The sequence below is a fragment of the Penaeus monodon genome, chromosome 32 (assembly GCF_015228065.2).
Source record: "Penaeus monodon isolate SGIC_2016 chromosome 32, NSTDA_Pmon_1, whole genome shotgun sequence".
Classification (NCBI taxonomy): domain Eukaryota; kingdom Metazoa; phylum Arthropoda; class Malacostraca; order Decapoda; family Penaeidae; genus Penaeus; species Penaeus monodon.
This window is the reverse complement of record NC_051417.1, coordinates 13,960,537-13,960,749: the sequence shown is the minus strand read 5'-3', so window position 1 is coordinate 13,960,749 and position 213 is coordinate 13,960,537. Positions and strand designations below refer to the sequence as shown.

At 36.2% G+C, this 213-nt stretch overlaps 1 protein-coding gene across 3 annotated transcripts in view; it reads left to right on the top strand.

The window, feature by feature from the left end:
- Positions 1-213, top strand: part of LOC119593515 (ABC transporter G family member 21-like) — a 27,760-nt gene that overhangs the window by 2,385 nt on the left and 25,162 nt on the right. The gene's annotated exons all lie outside the window — the stretch shown is intronic.

Below are 213 nucleotides of genomic sequence, written 5' to 3'. Positions count from 1 at the left end.
TGGGGAAGGGGGGCCTTTCAATTTATTTTCATATCTGTGTATCTATCTGACATTTTGTCCATATCCATTTTTCTGTGTATGATCACCTATCCTTCTGCCTACATGCGTATCAAACTTTACTGTAAATACTGTACTTACGCTTCTACCAATACTGATATGTATGTACTAGCACATATAGAAACATGAAGAATAGTCCTGTATAGACGTTTGGAT